Below are 24,180 nucleotides of genomic sequence, written 5' to 3'. Positions count from 1 at the left end.
AGTCAGACATGCCCAAAGGGAACTAAAAGTCATTCCAATGACAACATGAGTCAGAAAACATCCATGACGAAAATTCTGGCTCCTCCAGAAAGTTTTTAGTTATTAGACTAGGCCCATGCACAGAACCCTGAGTGACTCAGATTAGAAACTTATTTCCACTCTGCCAAAAGAGCCCAAGGAGACCCTCAGAACCAATCACTCAACGCTGCTGATGCTGGGAGCTGCCATGCTCACATCTGGGAAGTGGAGAAGGCAGAACCAGCAGTACCTGTTAAGATTCCAGTCCAAGCTTGTATTTCTCAATGCAAGAATAATAAGGATATTTTTGTCTCATCTCCTGACAGCAGGAATGGATGAGGCTGAGAAAACTCTCACGGCACACATACAACAGAAGGAAATCTGGCCGATCTCACAACTCTGTTCTTGAGGTCCTGCCTTATTTGGATGCTACCCACCTTGGCAGCTTAGAGGTCATAACCCATCTCCCTCTCTCTACCCCCATGACCCATTACCTGGCCCTTCCATGCTACCTCAACCCCCTCCCCCCTCCACACACACACACAATTACTTTTGCAACATACATACCCAATATACTCCGGGCATGGAAACCACCTCACAGTCCCACAACACTTCCTCTGACACATCTGTTTGTTCTGCCCTAAATGCTCTCACCACCCTGTCCTCAACGTTTGCTACATGTCACACATCCCTAGGCCTTCTCTCACTCCCTTGAATGGCCCCTCCCTCACCTGGCCTCACAGGAGATTTGGACATCCCTGTATTTCAGCATTTGTTACATCAACATTATAATCCCATCTTGTGCCTTCACCATCTTTATCCATACCACTGTGCCTGGCACAGAGCAGGTGTTTAATAAATATTATTACATGTATAATTAGATAAATGATCTCAAATTTAAGCAAGTAATTTAATGGGCAAGGTATTTGAAGGCTCGTTGTTCCAAGAATGAGGAGCTGGGGGAGGACGGGAATGCTCTGGTCAGAGGAGACAGGGAGCAGGAGAGACTTCCAAGTTCCATCTCTGTACTCAAGAGACTCAGTCTGAAGGGTGGGACCTGTGAGTCTGGAGAGTAAGCAAGAGTTTACAGATGGGATGCTTTAGACGTGTGGTTTCCCGTGTTTATGTCTCTTTTATTACCTCCATTCTTGACTCAGCCAGCACATGGTGGAGGATACACAGGAAATGCAATGCCCTCCTCCACATCTGGGAAGTACCGTCTCTGGGATCTAGAGTGTCGTCACAGCAAGAAGCAGCAAGAGGTCTGAAGAGGACTGTGGACCAACAGCTTGACCCTTATCACTAAGCTTCTTCTCTCGGAATCTTATGTGAATGATTCCTCGAGATTTCTGTCTCTGGCCCTGATTTCTCCTGTGAGGGAAAGCCAGACCCATACATATAACCGCCTATCTGCCACCACTGCCATGCCTCAGGAGCCCTCACACCCAGTCCTAAACAAAGCTCAGTTTTCTCCAATATACCTGACTGCTTCCACTGTTCCTAGTGCCCAGCACAGCACCACATCCATCCAGTAATCTAGGGGTCACCTTGAGACATCCCTCCCCTTTACTTTCCACCCTCGAACCCTCCACCTCAGCCTGCCCATTTACCTGTCTCCACCTACACCATCCCCTCAACTCTCTCCCAGACTCCTGCAGTCCTTTGCTAACTGTACCCCATTTCTTCTTCCTTAGCGTTTCATAGTGACTTACCACATGGTAGTCAGGGCTGTCTTTGCAAAATGCCATTCCCTTGCTTAAAAACAGTCAGTCAGTCAGTGCTCTTGCAATAAAGACACAGTGTACCTATGCAGCTAGACAAAACCTGCATGGTCTCTCCCTCCTAATTCTCCACTCTCCACCTGTGCCATGCTCCCCTCTGCTTTCTTAACGCCAGCTTCTCTGACCTTTTTGCCTCTCCTTGAAGGTGCCATACTCTCTCCTGCACATGTACCACATGTACCTCCTCTGCCTGGAATGCACCATCCCTGCTCCTTCCCCAGTTCACCCTCCCTTTAAATGCTAAGCTTATCATTCCTTTAAATCTCAGATCAGTTCCCCCTACTCCCTGAATCCAAAAAGAGGTAGAGCTCCCTGTAACGGCACTGACCATCTTCCTTCACAGTGTTTATTGCCTTTTGCACTATCTGAAAAACATCTGTCTCCCCCACTAGACTGTAAACTCCTTGAGGGAAAGAACCAGGCATGGTTTTCTCCTGGTCGAGTTCCAACACCAAGCCCAGTGCCTGGCACGCAGAAGGCACTCAGAAATTTGCTGAACCATGAAGAATGGGCTTGGGTTCTATTGAGGGAAGACGCACTGCCTTACAGTCTGGCTTCATAGGAGATAGTTACAACACAGAGAAATTGCTGATGGCAACATATTCCTTCCGAGGAAGATTTTCAAGTGGGAGAAAAACAACCTTCCCAAACTGGCATAAAAAGCAAAGAGTAAAAGATGAGTTGTTCGTCCAACAGAGGAAACGCACTCCATCGGAACATTCACAAGCCGTCTGTGTGGGGATGTGGGGAGATTCCGCCCCCACTTCCAGCCATATGCTAGGAAGAATCAGGGTAGGAGAAATCCTTGCCTTTCCTATAACTGATAGAAGGCCTTAATTTGGAGAAGATGACAATATAATGTGAGCTCAGTACAGCTGCTGAGAGTGAAGTGCCTAGATATTATGGTCATATTTCTGGTCAGCCTTTCTCTTCTTCTTTGCTCACTTTAAGGGGTTATCTTTGTGCTGCGAATGGAAAGTCCTTCAGGGATCACCAATGGGGAAAGTGATATCTGATTGGTTCTTCGTACTCAAGTTTGTCTGGCTGTGAGTATACATCTGGGTAAAATTAAACCCAAGCTCAACAACAACAAGCTCTACCCAATCAGTCTGGGAACCTGTGTCCAGAACTAGCTCCCAAATTATTCTTTATGATTAGTCCTCACACACTCCCCACAAGGCAGAGCTGTGAACCCCAAACTCCCATCTGAAAATTGCTCATCGGAGCCGTCATGGTTGTCTGTTGCTTCAGAGGAGGCCTACAAGGAAGGATTACTGCACACGAACACTCTATGCCCCAAATACATTATGCTACCAGGATTCAGGATTAGAGTCACAAAGAAACTTCACTATGCAGACACAACGAGGGGCCGTTTTCCTTCAAATCAGAAAAACTTCTTAAAAATGATAATACAAGGTCTCGCAGACACCCCTGGGTATACAGACAATCTTTTAGTACAATATTCAACATGTTTGAAGGCCTTAGAAAGAGTTCCATTCATCAGAAAGTTCAGTAACCCAGCAAGATACAAAATCAATGTACAAACATTAACAGCTTTTCTATTTGCCAGTAATAACTCATTAGCAAATACGATGGGACAGAACGATCTCACTCTATGTATATGTAACATCTAAGAATGAAGTTTCTAAGAGCAGCACAGAGCTCATATGAAGAAAGCCACAAATGTTTACAGAGAGATATGGAAGTAAACTCAAATAAACACAGAGAGAGCAAGAGTAAATGGAATAGCACATTCCTGAATGAGAAGACTCAACGTTGTAGTCCAAATGTCAATTCTTTATAAATCAATTTACAGATCTCATCGAATTCACATGAATATTATGTAAAAAAAACTCAACAAGGTATTTTTTTTTTAGCATGAAATGCTTCTAAAGTTCCTCCGGGCTATACGAGATATGTCAGAGATAGTAGCCAAAAATACTTTGGGAAATAATAATAATGAAGATGTTTTGTACTACCAGATTTTAAAACACAAAATGAAAACTTCTGTAATTGAAACAGTGTGGTATAGAACTAAGTCTGAATGAAACAGAATAAACAGCCTGGAAACACCCTCTAGTCTATACAAGAATTTAATGTATCAGGAGGCCGACGCAGGATAACTGCTTGAATCCTGGAGGTGGAGGTTGCGGTGAGTCAAGATCACACCATTGCACTCCAGCCTAGGCGATGAGAAACTCCATCTCAAAAAAACAAAAAAAACAAAAAACAAGAATTTAATGTATGAGAGGTAGCATCAGGGAGGACAGAAAAATCATTCACTAAACACAACTGGAAGAATTAAATAACTATTAAGAAAAAGTTAAATTCCGATCATATCTTATAACAAAATGAGAAAACCTGATAAAAAATTGAATTTGCAAAATGAATCACAAAACAATTAGAAGAAAATGCAACTGCACAGATATCTACAGCCAGGATGGGGAAGTGCTTTCTAAGCCTAGAAACAAGAGGAAACACAGAAGTGGAAAACGTTGATTCGTATAAGCAAAAGTAAAGGCATCTACACAACCGAGAAACCATAAATGAATTTAGAAAGCAAATGACAAACTGAAAAAAATATTTCCAACATTATACCAAAAGGTTAATATCCTCTTATGCATAAAGATCTCTTAAAAATCGATAAGAAAAAAGATGAATATAAATAGAAGGACAAACAGAGGACAGGTATGTCAATAAACAAAAACAAATTCTCCAACCCACTGGTAATCAAGGAAACGCAACCGAGACCATGAGATACCATTACTCACCTCCCTAACAGACTAAGATTAAAACAAAATTATAATAGGATAGAACAGAATAGGGTAAAATGAGTATTCACATGCTGCTTATGGGAGAGAAAAATAGCACAGTCTTTCTGGGAACAATGTAACCAAATAGATCAACGTCTTCAGTATGTTTCTACCTCTGACTTGGTAAAGCCAGTTCCAGGAATTAATCCTAAAGAAGTAACCCAAAATGTCCACAGATCTTTGTTCACCAATATTTTATTGCAACGTTATTTAGAATAGCAAATTACTGAATTATCTAAATGGCAAACAAAAGGAAAGAGTTAAATAAGACACATTAATATAACAGAATATAACGAAACATGGTCTTTTAAGATTGTTTCCAAATGAATAATGACAAGGGAGAAGCAATACAAGGTTAAGAGGAAAAAAAGTAGGAGAGACAATGATATATATAGTACGATCCCAATTTTGCTACAAAGTGACAAATAATAGATTCTAAAATGTTAATTGTTTTTTTATCTCTAGGTGATGAAATTTGCACCGTTTTCTTTTGTTAAAATTTTCCATAAAGGATGTTACTTTTATAAATGAAAAGTTATATAATTTTAAAGAGATCAATCCTTGGTAATTCTATTTCTAGAGCTCTACGCAAACATGAGCTCACGTAGTCTCATACCTACCCATGAGGTTGGTACTATTACCTTCACTTGACCTGCACAGATACAGACCAGGGTGGATATTGTGACAGGCTCAATATTACCCTCAGAGCTGGACCTTGGCAGATGTGTCTGTACCAAAATTGTGAACCAAAATGATATAAAAGACTATCCACCAGAGAGTTATACTAGGAAAAAAAATACATCTGATGGGAATGGCATGCAGGCAGGATGGAATAAATGAAGCCATCCGGAAGTCATGTTTAAGAATAATTTTCAATGACACGAGACAATGTGTGTTGTATACTAAAGTAAAAAAGCAAGATGCAAAAATTTCATGTGCAACATGGTCCCAACTAATGTAAAAATGCAAAGCAAAAGACTGGAGGACAATATGTTAAAATATTAGCAATCACCTCTAGACAATATGTGTGTTTTCTTTTTTTTTTTGAGATGGAGTCTTGCTCTGTCACCCAGGCTGGAGTGCAGTGGTGCGATCTTGGCTCACTGCAACCTCCGCCTCCTGGGTTCAAGTGATTCTCCTGTCTCAGCCTCCTGAGTAGCTGAGATCACAGCTGCCTGCCACCATGCCCGATTAATTTTTGTATTTTAGTAGAGATGGGCTTTCATCATGTTGGTCAGGCTGGTCTTGAACTCCTGACCTCAAATGATCCGCCTCGCTTGGCCTCCCATAGTAGTGGGATTACAGGCGTGAGCCACCGTGCCCAGCCTAGACAATATGTTTATTAGAGATTATTACTTTGTTGTTATACCTGAACATTTTACACAATGGATGTTGCCTTTTATTACCAAAAACTATTCCACATTAACTTTCAAAAAATGTGTATATCACCCACTATAATCCTATAACCCTCTTCCTTACACCTACCCATCCTTTAAGGCCAAGTTCAAAGTTCATTTCCCCCATGAAGCCTTCCTGGATTTGCCCAGCCCATTCTGCTTAACCTCCAAAACCATGTGCTCAAAGTAAAGCACTGACTCCTGGCTTCAGAAACTCTCACAGCAGCATTGTAGCTCTTGGGCTGAGCTCCTTATCAAGTATCCCAGAACCCCTAGGAAGGGGAGCAAACCATCTCTGGCTCTTGGGTCTTGTGTGTTGTGGTTGGGAGCTGAGCGTGCAGAACTGGTGCCAACATTGTTGGTCCTCGTGGTTGGGGAAAGCGTGCACAATGTCGTCAGCAGGACCTGTGGAACTGGATGCCGGCCCCTGACCAATCCCTGATGAAGCTCTCATAGGCCATGGAAGAGGAGAAAACCTCAGATAATATAGCAAATTTTCCAAAACACTAAACATATTCAACTGTCCTCTATTCTGGGATTACATCCTTCCTACTCTTTGGTGTTAAAACATGCATTGTTTTGTCAAATGACGAGGTGATGAATAGATGGTAATTTTTAAATGTCATTTTACAAACTAACAACTGGCCACATCTCAATTCCCTGGTTTCCATCATGTTTCATAGTTCATAAAATAATACACAATAAAACTAACTTTTTTAGAAAAAAAAGGGAGTTGAATAAAAGGTATTACCCTTGTAATCCAAACAATATTGGTATGGATTGAACAAAATTAGAATATTATTTGTTACTCATGAGAGAAGTATGCCTAATTATCCAATCAAAATAGCTACCTTTCCTTATCCCAGTTATTTTTCCTTATAACATTTACAATTATCTAAATCATACTCCAGTATTTGTTCTCCTTTTTTATGCCAAGTCTTCCTGTGGAGGATGTGTGTTCCACGAGGACAGGGTCTCCGTCTGGCTCAAGTTGACACGCAGTAGGTACTCAACCAGTATGTGTTACATGCATAAAAGAAGGAACTTGGACCTAGAGAAGGTATCTTAAAATATTAGAGATTCAGGTTTTGTGCGGAAGTCATTGACGGGGTCGACAATGTACTAGCATGTGGAACAGTGTGTCTGGAGAAAATTCCTGCAAAGGATTCCTTTGGTCCCCAGTCATTCTGGGAATAAGACATAAAAAGAGAGTAGGTAAACACAGAGGGCAGATTCCTGGCCGGAAGCGTTGGCTCGCAGGCTCGGCAGGACGTATTAAGTGGAAGCATACATACAACTCAATTGTGAGCAGCTCTCCATTCCCTGCTCTACAGAATGCTCTCCTTCCCCCAGGCCTCTCAGCTTCCCTTTAGAAAACAAATCGTTTTTACAGTAGTTGATGAGAAAATGCCCTCTTGTGGGCGTGACAGTGGACCACCTCGATCATGTCACGGATTTCTGAAAATGTGGTTATTCCAGAGAATTCCTTCACGAGATTTAAAGGGTTTCTTTTTTTTCAATCTCAAACATCAATGCTTTGTTAAAGCAAAAATTCATTTTCTAAGAGGCCATTAAACAGTCCTCAATTCACTTCAGCGTATCTAACTTAGCAATGCAAGTTCTGATTATTTTAAACAGCATCATCACAAAGATAATTATTCTCCTTTCTAAACTTCTGTATGATTTGCTAATGACTGGGTGACTTTTTTTTTTTTTTTTTAAATAATCATCGCCCAGAATCTGCCTCTTTTCTGCTCCCAGGAAACCATCACCTGAGATTGACGGGCAGCAATTGAAAATAATAAAATTATGTAAGATGAGCTTGTAATCACCAGCATTTCACAAGAAGCAAAACGCATTTCATTCTGGCTGAAGAACAGAAAGTTTCTTCTTCATTTTAAATCTGTATCAGAGGTAAAGCCTTCTATTAAAACACAATTCTCTGTACACTTACAGCCTCTGGCAGGCTGCCAAGGAGACTATCATGGAACCACCGCTGCAGAGAAGCAGGCAGTCAAAGGCATCGAGGATTGCTCCTGAGAAAGGATGCAAAGTCTCCAGAATTCTTGGGAGGGCTCTGCCCACAGCTACCCCCACCTCTTCTGGCCAGGCCTCCCGCCTCAAATGCAAACACACATGCACACACACGCACACGCACACACACTCTCTTTCTGGGAGAAGCATGGCAAAAATAAACACTGAGAAAATTCTTCCCTGTCTTTTGCGCGCGCGCGTGCACACACACACACACTCTCTCTCTCTCTCTCTCTCACTCTCTCTCTGGGTTTCTTTTTCCCCTTTCTTTTCTTTTTTGGATGTATTATTGTTTTCATCATCATTATTACTAATAAATTGCAAACTCTGCAGTCTAGGACCTGGTTAATTGCACCTTTTTGCTGCATGTAATTTACAGGTACATGTGACCACTTGGGGGCACAGTTATTTGAGAATGCTGGCACTTCAATAAGGTATGCTTTTAAGGTTTGAAGCCTGCTTTAAGAAAGCCCCAAATCTTGACTCTTACCAGAGCCCCAGAATGGGAGAGAATCCTGAGAATTATTCCTTTAAGGTGAACCTGAGATTCATTATGAGGGACATTTTTATCTGGGATTATACAAAACTATTTGGTTCCTTTCCCATTTTAGAAACTGGTAGTTTAAAAATTTCTTCTACATGGCGGCCTGTCCTTTTTCTGTTTTCATCAATCTTAATGTCAGCATGGACATAAACACATACTGCTCACTACGGGACGGGGACGGGCGTGGCAAAATTAACCCTTCTATGATAGTCAATTCTTTTTCCTTGTTAGGTAAATTTTTATTTTTCCCAGTATGAAAAATACACTTATTATTTTAAAAAACAGAAAATTTTAAGGTAGAAAGATGATCACTGTTAATATTATGGCACATTTTCAACCTTTTTATCTATGTTCTTTGTTTTCATATACTTGACATTATAGTGTACACTATATAGTATAGTGAAAACTATATATATATCTAAGTGAAAATATATGTATATATACATATATAAGATATATACATACATATATATGATTATATGATATATAAGATATACACACATACATAAATTTTAAAAAATCAGGGATATATATGTATATGTACATATATATGCACATATATAAGAAATCAGGGACACATATGTATTAATCAAGTTTCCTTCTTAATTAAAAACTGTTCTCTCAAATAACCAGACTTACAGTGAAGTCACTTTAGAAACTTTGTTCTCAATATCCATAGAAATGTTTTATATTTTCCCCATGGTTTTCTGATCAGCAGAAAGGCAAGGAGGGTTATTTACACCACTTTTCCCCAACCCTCCTGCAGTGCCCAAACACACCTGTGAGAACAGGTTCTGCCCTAAGACCACCCAGGCTGTTCAGTTCATAGCTGGGCAGAGCAGTCTGCCGGGGGGTGTCAGGGAGATACAAACCCACGGGAGAGATCCGGAGGGACGGGGGGCCTGGGACTCGGATCACATGGCCTGGGCTTTCACCAGGGGCCCCTAGGCACAAGGATCTAGATAAACACACACTAGGTTAGTGTCCTGGAAAGATTCTAATCCGATGTGTGGGAAAATGGAGCAAAGTTTATCTTTTCTGGCTCAGATTCAGATGCACAGTCATTTCACGTCCCAGTGAAGGGATCCTTTACTGAGCCACACATTTTAGGAAATCACCCTTATTTCCACAGGACAATAGTCAACACTGAGAGGGAGAAAATCCACAGGGTTTGCATTTTCCACCCAGGACAGTGTGAAACAGCACTGGGTGCTGTTTCACCCGGTGACCCTTCACCCAGACGGCCCCCCCCGCCCCCTCCTCCCACCAGTCCTCGATGCTCTTCCCATGTCTGGGCTGCTGGAATTCCAGTTCTGACTCCGCCCCTGACTGGCAAGCCTCAGGTATGGCAATTCTCTTTTTCTGCCCCTTGCCTGTTGAAAGTGCAAAATGTGCCCAGCATTGGCCTAGATCCTTAGAGGAAAATCAACAACAGAATATAAATAAAAAGTGAGGTGATCAGTTTCCGCAGGAGCACATGGTCAGGTCAGCCGGGGACTCCCGCACAGCCCTGAAGCAGTTACCTCGAGAACCTGCATCGGGCAATCCTCACAGGCATGGGGACTGCTCCCTACACAAATCTGCAGAGGACAGGCAGGATCTGAACCGGGCAGAGCCGTCTAGACAATGAAGAGGAGAGATGGAAGCTGAGGGTAGACTCGGCCCGGCCAGACAGAGGCTCCTTGGACCAGCAGACAGTCCCTCTGCTCAGCAGTGCACCTTCCTGCCCCTCCCACTACCTCAGGCAGGAGCAGATCGCTTCCTCTGTCCCAGGTCTCTTGTGCCCACATGTGAGCAGGCATAACACGTCAGGCCCTGACTTGCTGAGATGGGCTCCACACTCCATGTCTCTGTCATGTGAGCCTCTACACTGAGGCTCTGATGACCACACAGCCCTCGGCTCCTGAATAGGCTCAGACACCGTAGCAGTGCTGCCAACCTCGTTCAGAGGTGAATTCAGAAGAAGTCCTTTAGAAATCACAGGTGCATGTCCAAGCTGGGCCTTGCAAGCTTACCTCTCCCAGGTAAGGGTCCGTTGTTAGCTGTCAGTGACCTGGTGGACTTAGGGTGGGGACCGGGGGTGTATAGAGTAAGGTTTCTGAATGGAAGGAGGGAAACTGGCGTAAATACTTTTTCTCTTGGAGGGCCTCCAAATTTTCTCTGCTCCATGAGGTTCCCCAGTGACCACAGCCCACCCTGATCAGCTTGTCCTGTCTCCACAGCTCTCTACTGTAGAGCAACAGTTGAAGTTGTCACCCACACACTCTCAACTTGTATTGTCTATGTCATGAGACGAGGAATGTGGAAGCAGAGGAAACTGACCTCAGCTGAAACTGGCTTTCACATTGATGAATCTGTCCAGGTTCCTGGAAGGCAGGAATTACCCTCCCACCTCCAACAGGCCTATGAAGGCAGACATGGGACAACAAAGGTATTCTTGATGCTATCATATGAGGTAGCTATGCTCTAAGAGATTAACTTGCCTATGACTACACCATGTCCAGGTGGCCAGCTAGTGTTTTGAGCCCAGATCTATTTGCAATAAAGGTGTAGCTTTCCCCTTCCTACACCACTTAGAGACAGGATCTTGCTCTAGCACTCAGGCTGGAGTACAGGGGTACAATCTTGGCTCATTGCACCCTTAACCAGGAGGTTAATCCTTCTGCCTCTGCCTCCCAAGCAGCTGGGACTACAGGTGTGCACCACCACATCTGGCTTTTTTTTTTTTTTTTTTTTTTGTAGAGATGGGGTCTCACTATTATATTTCCCATGCTGATCTTCATTAACTCCTGGTTTTAAGCAACCCTCCCACGGTGGCCTCCCAAAGTGCTGGGATTACAGGTGTGAGCCACACGCCCAGCTGCATGGCTCTGCGTTAGGTCTCACCACGTCCTGAGATGCGATACTGCCCAGCATTGGGGAAATGGGGGGACACTGACCTCAGTGTTGGACTCAGAGGCTACAAACTCACCCAAGAACAGGTCACAGCAGAGAGAGCAAAGCCACTGGAAACACAGAAAAGCTGTGGTGCTTCAATCCCAGGCTAATGGCTTTAACATGGCTAAGGAGCATCTCAACCAGCCTCAAGGCTTTGATCCAGAAAGGAAAAGGCCAAGCTGGGGACAGGCCACCCAAACTCGGTGTGGGGGAGGGGGCACTCTACTCCTCCACCTCCACCTCCACCCTAGCCCCCTTGGGTATCTGATCACATCTGCACGTGGCCATCTGAGCTGGGGATGGGTGTGGCAGCTATCACAGCTCACGGATGTCAACCTGTTAAGGCCATCCGCCCACTTCCTGTCCCTAGTGCTGAGTCACCAAGCAGTCTCCCAACAGCGATTTAGCCACATGACGGCCTTTGGGGAGAAATCTGCTCAGTGGCACACAAGTGTCTGGTCTGCTAGATGTCATACTTGTAGTGTAAACCAACAAAACACCATTACCTGGAGATTGTTCACCTCCGGGTGGGCTGCCAGTCAAAGAGCAAAACCCCCAGCACCGAAAACTTGAAGTGTGGCAAGCCCACTCTGCCTGGACACTCCCCAGTGGTCAGCTGACATCTTCACTCACTGCCGGCGGTCTCCAAACCACAGTGCCATCCCAGTGCCCACCCACAGGAGAAAGGATGCACAAACTGTGTATGGGATGGAGTACTAGCTAGCAGTAGAGTTAACTCCAGGGACATACATCAGCACAGGTCAACGGCAGACGGCAGGCTGAACAAGACCAGCAAGGCACACAAGAGTGCAAACTGTGTGCTTCTGTCTACAAGAACGTCGAGAACAGGCAGAAACCCATGATGACTGACATCGGAAAGTGGTTGGAAAGCAGATGGGGGTTGACCAGAAGGAGGCAGGAGGGAACTTTCTGGGGTGATGGAAGTTACACAGGTTCATCATGCAGTTACACAGTTACACAGGCTCACAATTATTGAAACTCAGTGAACTGAACACTTGAGGCTGTAGATTTCATTGTGTTGCTTCTCAACGATTATACTTCAAATAAAAGAATAATAAATAAATGCAATGCAATGCTCAGCACAGAGCGGGTAACACGGCAAGTGCCCTAGAAGAGTTGCTAAATTGTTAAACACATTTTTTTCCTAAGTGAATTTTAAAAAGACTTTACTAGGAGAATCACTTTGGAATATGTTTGGAAATCTATTTTTTTATTGTGATGAAACATACATGCCATAACATTTACCATTTTAACCGTGTTTAAATGTACAGTTCAGTGGCATTAAGTGCATGCACACTATTTTGCTATTTAGTTTTTATTTCATAATCATAAATTTAACTCTGTAATCCAGTTAGGCATGGAAGGAACAAGGAAAACATGGAACGCAAAGGGAACTACAGCAAGAGCACAAAGATTCTAGGATACTGCGAGCAAATGGGGAGCAGAGGTGCTCTCCTGAGCTACAAAGGAATGGTCGGGTGATGAAGATAAAACACAAGTCAAATTTACTGGAGTTGTCCACTGTCAGCAGTGGTGATCTTCTTGCTGGTCTTGCCATTCCTGGACCCTCCATGGCCTCAACAATCTTCATGCCCTCTTTCACCTTGCCAAAGACCACATGCTTGCCATCCAACCACTCAGTCTTGGCAGTGCAGATGAAAAACTGGGAAGCGTTCATGTTGGGTCCAGCATTTGCCATGGTAAGATGCCAGGGCCTGTATGCTTTAGGATGAAGTTCTCCTCATCAAATTTCTCCCTGTAGACAGACTTGCCACCAGTGCCAATATGGCGTGTGAAGTCACCACCCTGACACATAAAACCCTGGAATAATTCTGTGAAAGCAGAAACCCTTATAACCAAATCCTTCCTTTCCAGTGCTCAGAGCATGAAAGTTTTCTGCTGTCTTTGGAATCTTGTCTGCAAATAGCTCAAAGGAGACGTGGCCCAAGGGCTCACCGTCAACAGCGATGTCAAAGAACATGGCAGGGTTGACCATGGCTGACAGTATGGGGATCCAGCAGTGGCAGCAGCATCTGCAAAGCCTGCATGCACATTGTTTTTCAACCTTCTCTACCATCTATCTCCAGAGCATTTCATTTTCTTAAACTGAAACCCTTTGCCCATTAAATGATAGCTCTCTCCCCACATCCCCTGGCAACTACCATTCTACTTCTGTCTGTGAATCCAATCCATACTACTCTAGGTACCTCATGTAAGTGGAATCCTCCAGTATTGGTCCTTTCGTGACTGGCTTATTTCACTTAGCATAATGTCTTCAAGGTTCATCCACGCTATAGCGTGTATCAAAACTTCCTTCCTTTTTAAGGCTAAATCATCTTCCATTGTATGCATCTAGTGTATTTTGTTTATTCATTCATCATTGATGGACACTTGGGTTACTTCTACCTTTTGGCTATTGTGAATGTGGTTGCTATGAGCAACACTGGTGTATGAACATCTGTTCGGGTCCCAGCTTTCACTTTTTTTGGGTATAGGCTCAGAAGCAGAATTGCTAGATCAGATGATAATTCTATGTTTAATTCTTTGAAGAATGGCCATAATGTTTTCCATAGCGGTTGCACCATTTTGCATTTTCATGAGCAGTGCATAAGGGTTGCAGTTTCTCCACAACCTCACCAACACTTGCTATTTTCTGTTGTTGTTTATAGTCATGCTAATGGACATGAAGCGGTAATCTCATTGTGGTTTTGACTTCCATTTCCCCACTGATTAGTGATGTGGACCATCTTTTTGTGTCCTTATTGGCCATTGGTATACCTTCTCTGGAGAGGTGTCTATTCAAGTCCTTTGCCCATTTTTAAATAGAAGCATTTGTTTGTTGCATTGAAAGTATGTTTTAATTGCTGCTGTGCTGGCCTGACAGCCAAGCCCCACCCTCCCCACTGCCGCATGCTCAGTTCCCAGGCAGTAGTGTCACATCCTCCACCTGACCCCATCCCAGCGGCCCACTGGTCACTCCCAGCACAGGAGTAAGGGCCCGATGGGCAACTGCCTCCCATTTTCCTGGGACCAAGGAGACTTGGCTCAGGTGTCTATTTGAGCTATCGAAAAATGTTTCTGGAGACCAGGCATTCTGGGACGTGTACCAGGAATAAAAACAGCAGACAGTTACAGCTGTCAAATTGTGACTTCACAGTCAGTGAGTGACCACCCCACCCCTGCTGCCTCCCCCAGGGGTCCTTGTGAAAAAATATGGCTTATTGTGGTGTCTGTAGAATCAAGCTTTAAATTTTAAAACTTGAGCAAGGCCATGGCTCTGGAAAGCCCTGCTCACTCAGTGATGTGAGGGAGAGCGCGTGGGGAGGGGCAAGGGCCAGGGGCCATCGCTACAGCCCTCATCTAGAATGGGGGCTGGAGCCCTTGCCACGGGAGGGCCGTTTGTGTGCCTTTATCCCAGCAAGGCAGCAGCAGGAGCTGCTCTCCTGATGAGGCTCTCCATGGCTGCCTGTGACCTTCCTTCTGTCTCAGTCACAGGTACCTTCCAGGTCGCACAGCACAAATCCCCCGCACTGCCAGACCTCTACCCAGCGGCCACTAGAGCAGACCTTGTCAGACACTTGGGGCCAGGGAGGAAGCCTCCCTCAAGGTCACAAGTGAGGTGGTGACCTTATACAGAGGAAAAAAGCGACTTCCCTGAAACATGCTTTCCATGAAAATCATTTTTCTCTTTTTGGGGGAAGAGAGGAAATTTTAAAACTGAGAATCATCGTAGAAAAAGGCAGTTTCCCCACATCATATGAAGCCATTCAGGTGCTTCTTTTTTTACAACATGTTGCCATAGATGGGTAGACGGAGAAGCTTAGGTGCTTCCTGTTAGCAAAGGTTTCAGCAAGAAATATGTTCCTTTCGCAGTTTGAATATTATTCAAGTTTTGGTGATTAAAACCGGTTTTGGTGATTAAAGCTGGCTGGAGCAGCATGAACCGAAGAGATTATAGCAGGCTCTCCTCTAGAGGGATCAGCCGGACAAGCGCACTGCACGCAGCCTCCTGGTCTGACCAGCCCAGCTTCCAAATGAGGTATGTACATTTCCCAAATTCCATGGCCCTTAATTTTGGTTTGAAAAGCCAGGGCAAGCTCATCTTACATGTCTTCATATTGGCTAAATAAGCTAAGTCAATCGCAAAATAACTGACCCAAAACAAATAAGCTAATTCAATGGCAAAATAGCCTACCCAAGTCTCAAGAGGTCAAAACAGGCAGAATTGCAACAAATTGGCCTCAGGATGTATGTGGGTGGGTACAAGGGTCCCGAGCCAAGATCCTGAGGCTCTCACTCAGCATCCAGGAGACCGACAGAGGAGGCACCTAAACGCAGGGGACGCAGCCCTCCTTATGGTCACCAACAATGCCAGTCAAGTTCCGGGCAAGACAGACCAGGCTGCTGCCCCTGCTAATGTGAGCAACACTAAGTTGGACAGAATTCAGCCCACTTGTTAACCTAAAGGTGGCAACGTTGGCCTCACTGATGAGGGATTCTAGACCCAAGTGTTATAAAATCATGAGACACATCTTGCTTTGGCAAGACAACTGCAGCTAGGTTTCTTATGCTTATCTGAGGTGAAGGATCAGGTTTTGGGTTTTTGTTTACATCACCAATCTGTCAAGAACCAAAATGTGGCCCTACCTTGCATGATTAGCCCACACTCACACCATAGATGGCTCTCCTGGTAACTCACCCTGTGAGTCCGAGACCACCCAAACTGGTCTGTACCTAGTTAATGAGGGGAGCCTTGGCATCATGCTGCCAAGGCAGTGTTGAATGCAATCGGAGTTTCTTTTTTTTTTTTTCTTTTTTGAGACGGAGTCTCGCTCGTCGCCTAGGCTGCAGTGCAGTGGCACCATCTCAGCTCACTGCAACCTCTGCCTCTCCGGTTCAAGCAATTCTCCTGTCTCAGCCTCCTGAGCTGGAATTACAGGCACATGCCACCATGTCTGGCTAATTTTTGTAGTTTTAGTAGAGATGGGGTTTCACCATGTTGATGAGGCTGGTCTCAAACTGTTGCCCTCATGATCCGCACACCTTGGCCTCCCAAAGTGCTGGGATTACAGGTTTGAGCCACCTTGCTCGGCTTGCAATCGTAGTTTCTAAATGCTTATTCCTAATTTATCTCAGTACATACTGGTAACAGTGTAGAAACAGACACCTATCTGTGACCCTACCTGGAGTAACACCATTTTCTACCCCTCTCTACCGTGATGGAGAGACAAGTCAATAGCAGCAGCGGCCAATGTAGGTGGTTAGGCAGAACCCAGTGGACCTATGGGTCATGGCCACAGCAGCATTCACGACCTGATTCTCTCTGCTCTGGACTGTCTCACAGAATTTCTCAGGAAATTCCTGGACTGGACCACTCATTTCCATGGACTTCCTGGTTAGATGGGGTGCTCTGTCTCCTTCCTCTATCACCTCAGCACACTTCATTGAGCTCACAGTATCTGAACAATGAATACCCAGTCTGTGCCAGGACCAAGGCTAAAAGACAAAGTCCTTGCCTTCAAGGACCATGATCCCCAAGATGAGTCCAGAAATAACCACTGATGTTACCAATTTGGCATATGCTGGCACAGTTCTAAGCACTTTGCAAACAGGAACTCATTTAATCCTCAAGTATTCAATCGTCATAGATCCAAATCAGCACACCCCAGGAAGCCTTCTGACCACAAAGAAAGGAGTCAGATAGACCTAAGCCTTGCAGGCAAATTCAGAATTGAATTTTTGTTCCATTTGCAAAGATGAGGCCAGCACATTTAAGTCTGAAGGTACTTGAAATCATACTAGTGAGTCTCTTTAAATTTATTTCACACTTGAAAAGAAAATTAGCTGGACCTCAACTTATTATGTCAACTGTGATAATCAGTGAGCAATGTGGCTAAACATGTGATTATTTCTTTTTTCAAATAGGCAATTTATATTCCCTACAAAAGGGAATATTGGCTCTCTTCCTTCTCCATAGGTAGGCAGGTGTCTGGAGGACAGGCTCCTTCCTCCCTGTAACCCACCCAGCACCCATCATAGGCCTGGCACCCATGTTTGTTGATCTGACCTTGGGCAAACGCTTGGGTCTCTCTACATCAGCTGCAGAATAGGAAGACCACCACTGTGAAGTCACCCATGCGACAAGGGGAGCAAACATGAGATGCCACAGGAAAGGCAGTACTCTTCCCACTGTGCCTTCTCAACAAACAGTTATTGAATCTATCCTCATTTAGAAGCTCCAGGAGCTGAATATATATCCTTAAAGTTCCTTGGGAGGCTAAGCTCAGCTGCAGGTTTGATCCAGAAGCAGATGCTTAAAGTTGGAAGATGTGAAAAGTGAAGGTAAAGGAGAAGGGGAAGATTGTTTTTGTTTTTTGTTTTTAATCGAATTTCACCATTCCTCACCACTTCTCCGTGTTACTAAATGACCAAAAGGAAAAAGGGATGTTCTGGCAGCTGTTGGGTCTTTAATTTGGTCTAAGCCTTTGGCGGTTGCTTTGCACAAAACCGAGATACAGGGTCCTCTTGTCTGCTCTTCCTTCACCGCCCACACCTCCAACTTGCTTCTAGGAGCTTTGCGGGGAAGCCTCAAGAAGAGGAAGCTTCGTGCTTGACGTTACAAGCCCAGCAGGGAGGGAGGGGCGGCAGCAGAGCTACACAGGAGTGACCGTGCCAGTGCCGGGCCAGCAGTCAGGCAGGGCCAGCCTCCCGCCACCCCTCACCTCCTGTGTGGTCCAGATCCCAGGCACTGCAGCCACGCCTTTCTCAAGGAGAATCTCAAAATGAAGAAGTCCCTCCTTGACTGAACGTGGGTTGAAAGAGTTAAAACAGAGCAAACACATTTTTGTGGTGTGTGCTCCAAGCTCTGTTCACACCCATCTCGAGAAAAAACTAATATAAAGAATAAAAATAGAACAGAAGAAGTTGGAAAATACAGTGTTATCGCCCTTCCCAAACTGCCTCTGTGATTTCCAGGTGTTTCATTTTTTCCTTAAAATGAGGCTTTTATGAACTACTACAAATTTTGAGATCTGAGCGGGGACAACACCCCACAAAGAAAGTCCCTGAGAGAGGACAGACTGCATGGATGCTTAGAAGCACCAGAGAGACCCAGGTTGTCACTGCAATGATGAAGTTTCAAGAAAGAATTAGTCTTCAAAGTCTCAAGTCATAAATCCTAGAAGATTCCATCCAGATTAGAATTCATCAATAAGCATATTTAATAGATATATGCCCAAATATAGCATCAAAAATTCCACACAATGACAAGCCATGAACATGTGACTACACAGCCACGGAGTGAAAAGAACATCCAAAAAGTCGGCTTTGATGTCTGTTATCTGACACCTTCTCTGGGCAAACATTTTTACGGGGAAGAGTTTTGTGCCAGGCGCCTGGCTATGCATTGGTATGCAAAAATGAACAAGCCCAGGTCAATGGTTAGTAGTTCTGGATGAATCCTTAACCCTTTCTACATTGTTTTTATTCTTTGATTTGCTGTTTATTTACTATGCTGGCTCAAGAAGGAAACAGATGCCATTCAAACACCTACAAGTTTTTCTCATTAGCCTTCCAGAAACCACAGTAAATGGAAGCAGGTGTGCAAATCCAAAAGGTATCATGAATGTTGCTCAGACTTGATTAATACTGTTATTTTAGCTCACATTCCTTCTACTAGATTGATTTTACATAAAATGTTAATTAGTGAAGTCAACATAGTACCTGGTATAGGCAGTGTGAAGTGGTGCAGATGCATGGGAAAAAACAAAAGACACAGGCGCATGTGTGCACACGAATAGGGATGTGTGTGCAGAAAGGAAAACACAGACAGACTGGTAGCTGAGGGATCTGTGTTCAAACCCAGCTGAACAACGTGGCTAGGTTTGTGGCCTTGGGCCAGTTGATTACCTCTGAGCCTCATCTTCATTTGTAAAATGTGGATAATCCCTACCTCGCAGCATTGATATGAGGATTAGAGATAATATATGTAAAGTACTCGGATACAGTGAGCAGCCATAACTGGAAGCTATTATTATTATATTATTGGGGCTTAATAAAGGTTTGGTGATTGAATAATAGGTAGATTAGCTGACCTCAAAAATTCACATCAACTCTAAAATTATGACACTAAAGATGGAATTAAAAGTTCACACATCAAATCAACTCAAGGGTATTTTTAACTATTGGAATTGTGATGCAAATGTCTTATGCTTTTCAGAATAAGTACTGATAGTGAGACTTACAGAACACAATATATATACAAGCCCTGGCGTACGATTAAAACATTTATGATTGAAATTGAACAGGATTGACATCTACAGTTTCTGAGATCTCTAGGGGTTGCTGCTCTCTCTTCTTCCACAGCTAATTTTCCTAAGCCGTCTTTGTAGAGCACTTCCCCAGGCCACTGTAATGTGGGTTTATGGAGGTTATCTGTTTTCACCCTCACAACCACCCTCGATAGCCACTACTGCTCCTTCCAATTTCTTAAAAGAAAACTGAGGCTGGGTGAGATTAAGGATCTGTTCAAGGTCACACAGCTAGGAGGCACTGGAGATGGGACTTCAACATGGACAGGAAGCCGTGTTTCTAATCCCTCTGCAGTATCACTGCAACTAGGACAAGCCCCCAAGCGAAGCATGAGATCTGAGAGACTCGGGAGGAAATGCACACACAGAAAAGGAAGAACAAATGTCAGTAACATCTACTGCATTCTTTATTGGACAGTATTCTGTGTGACTGCATTCTCACCAAGTCTCTTCAATAGAAAACTTATGTAATTTGTTAGTGTTAAAAGTCAAAATAGGGCTGGGCGTGGCGGCTCACGCCTATAATCCCAGAGTGAACTTTGGGAGGCAGAGACGGGCGGATCACCTGAGGTTGGGAGTTCAAGACCAGCCTGACCAACATGGAGAAACCCCGTCTCTACTAAAAATACAAAATTAGCCACGCATAGTAGCACATGCCTGTCATCCCAGCTCCTCGGTAGGCTGAGGCAGAAGAATTGCTTGAACCCTTGAACCCGGGAGGCGAAGGTGGTAGTGAGCCAAGATCGCACCATTGCACTCCAGCCTGGGCAACAAAAGCAAAACTCCATGTCAAAACGAAGAAAAAATCAAAACAACAGCAATTCCACTTCTGGGTACAGACCCAGAAGTACTGAAAGCGGGATGTCTTATACTCCTGTTCACAGCAGCATTATTCCCAGTAGCTACAACACGGAAGCAATCCAAATCTCCATCAACAGATGAATGGACAAACAAAATGTAGTCCATACATGCAATGCAATACTACTCAACCCTAAAAAGGAAGGAAATCCTGTCCCATGCCACGAGATGTGATAAACCTGTAAGACATTATGCTAAATTTAACAAGCCCATCACAAAAGGACGAACGTGGCATGATTCCACTCACGTGAGGGATCTAAGGTAGTTAAATGTGTAAACAGGAAGTAGAATGGCAGCTGTCAGGGGCTGAGGGAGGTGGGAATGGGGACATGATGTTTAATGGGTATAGACTTTCAGTTCTGCAAGATGAAGGGTTCTGGAGCTTGCTTGCACAACAATGTGAATGCTACGAATGCACAGTTAAAAATGGTAAAGGTGTCTCACGCCTGTAATCCCAGCACTTTGGGAAGCCGAGGTGGGTAGATCACCTGAGGTCAGGAGTTCTAGACCAGCCTAGCCAACATGATGAAACTCCGTCTCTACTAAAAACACAAAAAATTTGCTGGGTGTGGTGGCAGGTGCCTGTAATCCCAGCTACTCTGGAGTCTGAGGCAGGAGAATTGCATGAACCCGGGAGGCAGGGGTTGCAGTGAGCCAAGATTGTGTCATTGCACTCCAGCCTGAGTGACAGGGTGAAACTCCATCTCAAAAAAAAAACCGTAAAGATGGTAAATTTTATGTGTTTTTAAACCATGGTTAAAAAAAAGTGACAATATATATTTGTGTATATATATCTGTATGTTTGTGTATATACAGGTGTGATTATCTGTTTACAAATATATATACACATACATATATCCTCAAAATGATCAAGGATTTTAAAATGTCAAAAACCTATACATTATAACAATAGACACCTGTGAGGCTAATGGCAGTCTATAAATGTCCTGGAGGCCGTCTTCTTTGCGCATACTGGATCCCCGGCCACAAACATGCTCACCATTCTTGTTCCAGCTTGTGAGTCGTCATCTGCTGCTGCACAGTCCAGAGTCTCCGAACTACTTGAATTTTATGCAGATACCCTCTTGCACAGAAAATGAGAACTCTTCCCCCTTCTACCCTAAAGGTGGAAATGCTCCCAAATGATAAAATTGATTTCACAAAGAACTCTGTTGCTACTTCCAGTGATCAACTTGCCTCATCTTAATTGGCAGTTTCAGTTTTCCTGTTTTCAAGTGGTTTCCTTGAAGAAAGCACAGGCTGCGTTTCCTGTGGGAGAAGTAAGCCTGTTTACTTCTTTAACTCCGTGGAAGAACCACGGAGTTTGCTTTCAGGGTGGTCCTGATCTCAGCATTTTTGACCTAAGGTGCAGGTAAAGAATTCGGATACATCTTTCCTTCTTAACCAAAATTAAGACCATTTTCTATGGTAAAATCTACTTTCGACAAAAGTACATTCCAGGAATTCTGCTACCTAATCTTTTAGCATATCAGGAGATGACCCCAGATTACTTAAGAAATAAAAACTGACTATCTTCTACACAAACTACAGATATTCTACCAGCTTCCAAACATTTGCGTGGATATGTGTCTAGCACAGTGAAAGATGCTAAGACAGGCCTGGAAAAAATATGATTTATCTGTTTACAAATACATCCCCCCCCCCTCTTTTTTCCTTTCTATCTTTTTTTTTTTTTTTTTTTTCCTGAGACTGGGTCTTGCTCTGTCGCCCAGTGTAGTGGCGTGATCACGGTTCACTGCAGCCTCAACTTCCTGGGCTCCGCGGTCCTCCCATTCACTAACACATTTCTTGTTCTCCAGTCCTCTTACACAGTAACTGCCTTGGTTTATCCTCATGCAGCACAACTAAAGGCTGGATTTCTTATTCATGATGTTTCTTCCTCCTCCTACCCGCAAGTAGGCACTTAGTTGACTGATTATAGAATCACAAAGTTGGTTATAATTCCATTTCTTCATCTGACTTTGAACTTAAGTGTTCCAATTACTTTGCCTGATCCTAATAAGTCAGTAGCGTGCTAATGCTTGCCTTGATATTTCTGAAATATACAGGGCTGTGATTAGCATGGGATTGCATCATTAGAAAGCTAAGTTGAAAGCGGGTGAGCAAAATCACCACTCGCATTTAAGTAAAACTGCCTGTTCAGTAGACTTACAATGTTACTATGATCCTAGGGATACTACATGCTGTGACTAAATATATATCATATTTGGAAAATCCTCTGCTGTTCCGAAACCTTCTGGCTTTGACCACTACTAGAAAAGACCCCAGGACAGACCGGCTATAATATAGTCTCGAAGTCTCTCCAAGCCAGATACAACCGATGACACAAAGAATCCCTAAGCCACAACAGTACTGGGATTAAAAAAAAAAAAAAAAAAAAAGAAGAAGAAAGAAAGAAAAAAAAGGAAGGAAGGGAAAAGGAGGAAGGAAGGACAAACTTTAGTTAGTTCTGCTGGACTGAATTGATATCTCCCAGCCAAAAAGTGAGAAAGCTTTACAGTAAGCCTGCTAAAAGAAAAAAAAATAACCCATGTACACATACATATCAAATGAGATGCTAAAAAAATGACATTAGTATTAGGGGTGCTATTTGAGTCGATGAAAAAAAAATTAACTCCTTTATATCTGTATGTAGCTGGGAATAGTGTAGGCTTTTAGAAACTAGCAGGAAAAAAGAAGGAAATACTTTAAACTAGGAATGGTTTGTAGCCAAATCAATTGATAAAAGAAATAAAAAGATGGCACAACTAAAATTGATGCCAAAGATTTATAAGATTGACTAAATAAACAAAAATGAATGGATCACCATGGAAATGCATGAATATTGAAATAGGCAAGATTTGAATAGACTAATGATGTGCCTCACTTAAACTGACAGGTGTTGATAACAACGGTGACACTGAATCCACACCAACCGCCATACTTCCAACATGCTTATTCCTAGAAAACAGGCTGGATTTTAAGGTTCCTGTGGTAATAGTTTATAAGCAAAATGCATTTTCCAGTCTTAAAGTGACTGACTGAATGCTCATCTACCGGAAAAACAAAAAAAAAGGTTTTTATCCATTTTGTTCTAGGTATGAGGAGCTGCAGATAGCAGAAGTCATTCTCCTGGGCTCTACTAGTCTTTGTTTCAATAAACCTCCCACAAAACTGAATTCTCAGTCTTGCTTGTCTTCCACTCTGAATACTTGAAGTATGACCACCACTCATTAGAAACATAATTAAAAAGACACAACACTAGATCCCCACCCCCCATCACATTCAGATGAAAACCAATAACCCTTAATCTATTTGTTACCATGGCTACCATAGGATATTTTATTTCAGTAAAACTCTAGGTATTTCGTTTGGATTGCTGCTTGCAAATGAAAGTTGGAGACCTATAAATTTCCATAACCGCACTAGAAATAGAGAGACCGAGAAGAAAATGTTTTTCTTAATCAT

The 24,180-nt window shown here is 43.4% G+C and overlaps 1 protein-coding gene and 1 long non-coding RNA gene across 4 annotated transcripts in view; one reads left to right on the top strand and one right to left on the bottom strand.

The window, feature by feature from the left end:
- Positions 1 to 24,180, bottom strand: part of LOC105479833 (kelch like family member 29) — a 322,000-nt gene that overhangs the window by 295,505 nt on the left and 2,315 nt on the right. The window lies entirely within an intron of this gene.
- On the top strand, positions 14,905 to 23,891 carry LOC139357788 (uncharacterized). The gene is made up of 3 exons (XR_011611549.1): positions 14,905 to 15,040; positions 15,419 to 15,584; positions 23,811 to 23,891. It is a non-coding gene; the product is annotated as an uncharacterized lncRNA (long non-coding RNA).

This window comes from Macaca nemestrina, chromosome 13 (assembly GCF_043159975.1).
Source record: "Macaca nemestrina isolate mMacNem1 chromosome 13, mMacNem.hap1, whole genome shotgun sequence".
NCBI classification, from domain to species: domain Eukaryota; kingdom Metazoa; phylum Chordata; class Mammalia; order Primates; family Cercopithecidae; genus Macaca; species Macaca nemestrina.
This window is presented reverse-complemented; position numbering and strand designations above follow the sequence as displayed.